Consider the following 7747-nt stretch of genomic DNA (forward strand, 5'->3'; position numbering starts at 1 on the left):
CGGGGGATGGGTGTTTCCGGTTGGGACCGAGAGGGGGGCACCCCTTAGAGTGCGCGATATACATTTGATCCCATGCTACGTCGAGGTTGTAGCCTCCCCACTTAGAGTTTTGCTTGACGGGTGTCGTGGGTAATTCCAGACACCGGTAAGTTAAGCTGGTGTGTGCAGGTCAGGCGTGTTTTCAATTAAAAGGCCGTAGGCGGAATTAGTCCCGATGGACTAAATAAATCCGTTACTCGTGGGTGAAGAGTACACCCTCTGCAGAGGTCATACCTATTTGGATAGCCATATTCATGGGTAAGGACTTCAGTCTGAGATGAGTCTAGTGACGGTTTTCGGATGGAGACACGGCTAAACTGGATCATAGTAACGGTATTCGGATGGAGAAACGGCTAAATTACAATCTAGTGACGGTCTTCGGATGGAGAAACGGCTAGACTAGAACTTTGATTATGACCTGTGACATATGAGGATCATGTTTATTATTATTATGAACTAACCATTTACATTACTTGTTTTATTGAGTATCCCTGGGACGGTTCTACCTCCTGGATATTCACTGTGTTTATTCTTATATAAGCCCTTTATGTGGCGTCGCTCAGACGCTCGACTGCGGCATGCTCGTTATTTAATTATCCTTCATAAGCCCTTTATGTGGCGTCGCTCAGACGCCCGACTGCGGCATGTTTGTCATTTATTTATTATTCATAAGCCCTTTATGTGGCGTCGCTCAGACGCCCGACTGCGACATGTTTGTCATTTATTTATTATTCATAAGCCCTTTATGTGGTGTCGCTCAGACGCCCGACTGAGGCATGAATTATTTTATTCCGAGGCGTCGCTTCAGACACTCGATTTGTGCATACTATTTCTACACCCGTAATGCATTTTTACGAATCTTCCTGCATGCGTGCACCACGGATTTCGTTTATTTCGTGACAGACGTTATCATCATAAAATATTTCGGAGCATGGTTATCTCTCATTATATTATACCCGTGTTCATGATGTTTGCGAGTACATTCAAACGTACTCATTGGCTTGTCCCTGGCTATTGTCTTGGCCAGATTTCTTGCGTGGAGAAGAGCGTTACGACGACAGCCCCCGGAACCCTTGTAAAGGTGATAGCAGCCTCGCGAAGATAGGAGTTATCCTGGTCAGCTGTTCTTGTGGGAAATGGGGTGCCATAGATGCAGATGTACCACAAACCGCTTCCGCCATCAACCACTAGAAACCAAGTGTTGTACTCCTAGGCCACAATGGTCTTGTACTACATATTTTGTACTTTGCTTGGAATGCTTGTATCAAGTTGGTGCCTCATCAGCTAACAGTAATCCTGGGGCTGGTGAGCACAAAGGCCGTTTTTCTGGGAAATTAATATCCCGAAAATCCGGCCCTGACAGACTTGGTATCAGAGCCAGGCTGACCATTGGCTAATCCTATCTTAGCCAGGTCAATAAACCTAGGTTAACCAAACCACCAGACCTTAACCTAACCCCGGCCAAGCTTCTCGCATAAGATAGTCCCACAGTGACCTGACGCGTTTCGGTAGACGGTGCCCAACCTATCAGCCTAGCCCGTCGATCACGCGCCAGTGACCAGCACCTAACACGTCTCATTCGCAAGCGTGCGAAGGAAGACTCCGTCCCCTGTTTCCTATAAAAAGGGCACGCTAGCCTCAACACAGCACAACCCCTTTCCCAAACCAAGCCACGATGCCTGGCCCCATTGTTCACAATGAGACCACAGCAACCAACCTTGGAGGTTTTGTGACCGTACTCGCAAACCTCACCCGCCGTGCCTATGCATTAGAAGAGCCTCCTGAATATGTTGTGTACCAAGGACCCATGTACGGTGAGAGCCGTCAGTACTGGGCCACTGTGCACATTTATGGTTGGGGTCTGTCGCCAGAACGCCCCTACAAGTTCACTGGAAGGACAACTTCCTTTGAGCGACAAGCCATCCAGCTGGCAGCCCGAGAAGCTATATTTCACCTCCGGCACTTGTCGCCCAGAGTTAACTGTCGCTCGTTCTACTACTACCCCAGTCGTGACGGGTATGGTAGGCCGCCTCAGGTTGCCAACGGAGATCACGAGACAGATCCTGCACTATTGCATCTGGGGCGCTATGTAGGCACACTAGAGCAACTGTTCGATCAAATCACTCTTGATCTGATCGCAGCTCGTGGAGAACTGGTTCGCCGAGGCCCGGCGAGAGGAGAAGTGGAGCCCAACTCCGACAACCCAGTCATGTTGTTCGGACACCCGATCGATCCCTTGAGGTCTGCCCCAGCCATCAACCAGAGTGCTTTGGTATCCCCAGAAGCGCTTCGTCGCCTTTTGGGAACCCGTTCCAACGGGATTGTGGCCAACAACCCCCGCGATGGTCATCACCACTACCCCGACCCTGCAGCCCCTCAACCTCATCCAGCAAATCCCGACGGTGAAACCCGTGGAGAAACCTCGGCATCCGCCAGGCCAGCCCACTTAGACATTAACGTAGTAGACTAAGTCGCTCGAGTAGTATCGAGCCTTAGTATTCCTACGCTTTGTAACTGTGTGGTCCTGTGTCGCTTTTATTAAATGCTGTCTGCTTGAGCGCCCCTATTTTTGGAGTAGTAGCTATGCATATGTACGTCAGCGTACAAATGCATCTTTTAATTTTCGGGCGCAGCTACCAAGACCAACCCCGACGGCACTCACAGTAATCCGTCACATTTATGTGATATGTATTTCTGTGGCTTTGACCCAAGAACAGGATCGACAACCAGTTACCCTTCACCACGGTAGATAACCCAGCCCCAATGCTATATAAAAGGCCACCTCGTGACCTTGCCAAGTACCCCCTCACCTTGTGTGCAACACTCACAGCCATTTCTTTGCCATGCCGACCTCCAGCATTTATCTGCGAACCCCAGTTGCCACCCCGGGTAGTTTTGTTAAAATATTGTGGGACCTTACCTGCAGTACCATGAGTGCCACCCATCCACCCCAGTACGAGTTGCTCAAATCGAGGATCACCCCATCCACCTCGAAATATTGGGCAGTGGTGCACATCCCTCCGGCAAACCCAAACCAAGACCCAACGGAGGTTTCCTTCGTGGGAAAATCCATGCCGACTCCGCATATGGCCATAGAAGCTGCTGCGTACGAAGCGCTCGCTCGTCTTCGATTCGCGGTACCCTATGCCAGCGAACGAGGATATTATTATTTTCTGAGTCGTGCAGCACCCGGAGAAGTTGCATCTTTTCCCGGTGGAAGAATTGAGAGAGATCCAGTACTGGCCAACCTTGCCCAGTACGTTATTGCTCAGGAGCGTTTGACTCAGTGGGTAATGGGTTATCTCCAGAGCCTCGCTGATTTAAATCCTCGAATCGCTATTGGCAGACCACTGAGGCCTGACCAGGAGAGGCGCATTCATCGACTGGTCAACCCACTTCCCCCAATAGAAGAGGAGTGTGCTCCAGTACCAGAGGCGTTTTCTCAGGACCCTGTCCTTTTGCCGTTTTCTTTGTAAACGTCACCGCTGTGTTTATTATCCCAGTATTTATTTATGTGTTGTAACTTGTGCGTGGTATCCAAAAACTTGTGCGACGGATCAAATGTTTGGTTTCTATTATGTGAGCAATTTTACTGCTGTTAATCTTTATTTTACTAATTTTCACTGACGATAAATTTTGTAATGAGATTCTTTTCCCCGAGTTGCTGCAGCATATATATCTTCAAGACATAGATTTTTATTCGCGCAGCACCTAACAGCAGACTCACAACTATAACCATTCGATCTCGTGCGCTAATTGCAAATCCTCATACACATTTTTGCGCCTAACTGATCACAGTCGAGGACACCACAGTCTCAGTAAGAGAGATTTGTGAGTAAACATTCGGGCGCGAGTTGCCCCAGCGCACCGACAGCAGTTAGCACTCGATGCCGCACCTAATCCTCGTGATCGCTGCCGCCGCGAAGAGCTAACACTCGAGCGGCAGCATCACGACGATCATCCAGGATCATCGCACACAAGAGCACGGAGAGCCCCAGCAACGTCGCCAAACCTCCACACACCAGGACCACGAACCAGTCCGGCATCGCCTCCGCCATTAGAGCCCCGTCTCGAGCTCCTCTAACAGCAATGGAGGAGAAGGAAGGAGAAGTAGAAGCGAGGCCAGGTGTGAGGAAGAAGAGAGGAGCACCGCGATCGTTTTATAGCTCGGTGTACGGTGGGCGAGGTCCACCAGCGCCACTCGTCGCTCGATCGCCGGTGTTCGGAGGCGAGTCCGCGAGCAGTGCCGAAAGTGCACTGGCCCGCGAGGGGAGTGCACGCTGCACCGGCAGCTAGCACGCCGCGCACTACCGCAGTATGGCCTAGATGCCCTACGCGCTAGGCGTCGCCGGTGGAGGAAGCGCGGGAGAGCACGCGAGAGAGAAGAGAGAGCCAGAGGTAGAAGAAGAGGCCGACAGTGGGCCTCGGGTCCACCTGCCAGCCAGAAAGAGCACTGTACTCTCGGGTGCGACCAGCGTATTTTAGTAATTTAGAATTTATTCTAAATTACTGTATCCAACGTAGAAGTATCTCGTTTTCTCCAACCGTGGATTTTTTTCGCGCAACGCCAGTGTATCACACTGTGGTTTTACAGCACTAATTGCCCTCTCACTGTAGCCACATTTTTATTGCACAGTAGAATGTTTTCTTTTGATAAAATCAATGTTTGTTCAAAACAGCTTTTAACAAATCTCGAGGACGAGATTTTTCTTAAGGGGGGTAGTGTTGTGACGCCCCAAAATTTTGACCTTGTTTTATTAATTAAAATTTTTGCCAGGAAATTAAACTTTTCCATTTGTCAAGATTTACCCTTTTGATACTGTGGATTTTTACCTCAAGTGGAAACTCTCCAAAAGTATTATTGGACTTGTATGCTCTCTCTATGAAACAATTCTTTATCACTGGATTTAATTGCAAGGTTTGCTTTTTCTTGAGCTTTATTCTTTTAAAATAATTTTTCATGAATTTGGAGTCTCTGTTGCACTGCAACCATTTGATAAATGCTTCTAAAAATTTCACCAAAATTTGGGGATGTCATGTGATGTTTCCACATCACTTTTATGCAAAAATATCTTTTGGTTATTGGGGATTTTGAGCTCTACATCAACTTTTCAAATCTGGTCCAGTAGTCATTTTTGCACTACAACCTATTTAAATATTCCTTTAAAAATTCTTCCAAGTGTTTGGAGATGTTAGTAGATGCATATAATTCAACTTCATGCAAAAACCCAGTGTTGTCCTTTGAAAAATTTGAGTGAATCAACCTCCTTTTCATTCTGGTCCAGCTCGGTGATTTGTACTGCAACCCTATCTTATTTTGCTCTAGTGCCCATGAGCTTTTTTCTGCTTGTAGCCCTCCCTACAAAACCCTTAAGTCCAGGAGAGTGGAACCTTTGGAGGATTTTAGGTGCATGCAATGAGACCATTTTCCTTCTGTCCAAAACTGGAGTTTTGCAAAACTTGCACTAGCAAGTTTCTGGTTTTGCCCAAATGATCTTGCCATCATCACCCACATCTAGAGAGACCCTGATCTAGAGATTTTGGCCACTCCAAGAGTTGCCTAAGTGCACTTGGCATTCTGTCGAACACTTGGTGCGCACAGTCAGTTTTGACATAAGTTTTAGTTTGCACTGTGATCTTGATCCTCTGACCCAGCAACCTTGTCCACTAAGACCCTAGCTACTCCTAACCTAGTCCTGTTATTTGCCAGCCTTCCTCTCTCACTCTAGGCTGCCCCTGGCATTTCGTCGAACACGTCCCGTGCGTGCTCTGGGCGCGCCCAGAGCGCACGTTTTGCACGCGTGCGCACCGAGCCGCCGCGTGGCACTGCCGCCCTCGCCGCGTCCCGTCCCTGGCCCTAGCTCGCCTGCAGAGCCGCGCACTATCCTCGCCCACTCGCCAGTACCAGCCAAGCCGCCCCTGGCGCCCTACAGCGCCGCCGCCAGAGCCTTTGGTAGCACACCGGCGTCGGAAGTGAGCCCCTGCCATGGTCGGCGCCGCCCAAGCCACCCGCGCGCGCCAGCTGCCCCTCTGAACAGCTCGAGCTTATCCTGAAGCCCGTCGGCACGTGCTCGTCGCCGCCATGTCGCCCTGCAGCTACAGCACCGCAGTCGCCGACGTTCTTATCCACTGCCGCCGCGGGACCAGCCTCAAATGCCTATAAAAGGAGACCCCGAGCCCCTCCGAGCGCTCAGGCGACCTCAGACCTTCCCCCTAGAGCTCCCCAAGCAGTGGATTGACCGGGAAAGGCCATCTCCCCCACCTCCGGCCGGTTCGGCCGCCGCCGCCTTCCGGTGCCATTAGTCGCAACCAGACACTCCCCCGCCCATCCAGCGCCACCACTCACTTCCCCTTGCTCTTGCGGAGCTGCCCAGCGCCTCAGCCTCGATCGGAAACCACCGGAGCCCAAAACCCACTTCACTCCCGTAGCCCCCTCCGCCGCGGAGCTCGCCGCCGGCGACTCCTCCCACCATCGTCGAACCAGCGACCACTGGGAGGACCGCCCGTTCTGGCGGGTCCATCCTTGCCCTCAGGTGCCCTCGAGGAGCCGCTGTTCGTCGACGGCGATCGCCGGAGTCCCGCCCCATTCGGACAGAGGAAGAGGAGGGAGAGAGGAGAATGGTCAAACCTGACCAGTGGGCCCTCTAGACCCACTGTCAGTGACCCCCGCGCCACCCACGCTGGCTTAAGTGGTTGCGTAAACACCTGAGTACGTTTCCTCTGCTTCGAAAGCGTATTCTGTATCGAAACGTTTTCTTTTTTTGGTTTTATTTAAAACAGAACTTTGACTCAACTTTGACTGGCTATATCTTTTAAAATAAAATCCAAATGAGTTGATTCTTTTTCCTACCTCTCTGAAATTTCATCTAGTTTATTTTAAGATTTATTTCAAAAATATTTGGGACAACTTGCACTGTGTTTGAAATATTTGTTGTTTGAATATTTTGCAAAATAGGAATTTGGAGAGAGAAGACAACTTTCAAAAAGCGCACCCCCTTGCATACTCTTGAAGGCAAGCATTCTGAACTCTGGCATAATATTTTCGTGAGGTGTTTTGATACGGTTACAACACCGCTTCGACCTGGAGCATACGTTACCTTTTTTTTATGTAACGATGAAGTCATACGCATGAGTGCATTTTGGAGATGCTCTGCTGTTAGTAATGGATATGCTGGTGTTAGTGATCATCCTCGTGAGCTTCTCATGCATACCGAAAGGAAGCCGGGAAGGTCGTGGTCTTGGGTAGACACGAGCTTGTCCCTAGTTCCTCGTTGAGACGAGTATGTCCGGTATGGCATGGTGAGGCTTGATGAGTGGTGAGTTTATCTGTTAATGGAAATATATTGGTTCTGCTAATCATTCAGAGAATACTTGGCCCTCCTGAGTCGGTCGTAGGTCGAGTCTTGTTCAGTCACTTCCCCTACTTGTTTTGTACTACCACTGGTCCCTGCCGCGGGTAGGGTATGGTTCAGTAAGTTGTCAACCCCTTACCAAAGCACACACCGTACAGAGAGGCCATGGTGGAAGATACCGGATGCATCCGGTAGGCATGCCACCTGGTCCGGGGGCATGGGTGTTTCCGGTTGGGACCGAGAGGGGGGCACCCCTTAGAGCGCGCGATATAAATTTGATCCCATGCTACGTCAAGGTTGTAGCCTCCCCACTTAGAGTTTTGCTTGACGGGTGTCGTGGGTGATTCCAGACACCA

This window comes from Aegilops tauschii, chromosome 7, assembly GCF_002575655.3.
Source record: "Aegilops tauschii subsp. strangulata cultivar AL8/78 chromosome 7, Aet v6.0, whole genome shotgun sequence".
NCBI lineage: Eukaryota > Viridiplantae > Streptophyta > Magnoliopsida > Poales > Poaceae > Aegilops > Aegilops tauschii.